Source organism: Venturia canescens, chromosome 11, assembly GCF_019457755.1.
Source record: "Venturia canescens isolate UGA chromosome 11, ASM1945775v1, whole genome shotgun sequence".
NCBI classification, from domain to species: domain Eukaryota; kingdom Metazoa; phylum Arthropoda; class Insecta; order Hymenoptera; family Ichneumonidae; genus Venturia; species Venturia canescens.
This window is the reverse complement of record NC_057431.1, coordinates 14,566,828-14,567,412: the sequence shown is the minus strand read 5'-3', so window position 1 is coordinate 14,567,412 and position 585 is coordinate 14,566,828.

The following is a 585-nucleotide window of genomic DNA, read 5'->3' as shown; positions in this document are numbered from 1 at the left end:
TACTCGCTTGAATTGCTGCATGATGAATGTGGAAATTTATTTCAATAAGTTATTGGGTGCTTTGTTTCTCGTGATATTTTATATTATTTTTAGTAAAAACAGGATTACTTTCTAGCCACAAAGATTTATGGGAGCTATTGATTCATTCTTCGAGTAATATACCTTAAATATATAAGGTTTTTCAAGTAAGCAGAATATTTGTTTAATGACACATAGGTATCGGTAATTGGGCTTATAATATTACTTTTCGATGAAATTCAAATTGGGCTTTGCATCCTGGGAAACTTTATAGTTGAGGGTGCATACATTTCGTTTTGCATTTGGAAAGCCTTATAGAAAAGCATTTAATTTTTCATCATCGGTCTTAGACAAAGGACATTATCATTTGCAGACGTGTTTTGAAGTTTATCGTAGAACACGCATTATTGTTGAATAACATACAATGCTAGTTATATATGAATCACCTGAATCATGGTTACGCGCAGCAGCTATGAAATTATCTCTATTTCCTGCATAGATTAATTGAATACGCAGAGTAAGTACTTGGTACATTTTTTGAAAGAGTTGTTACATGAGGCGATTGAG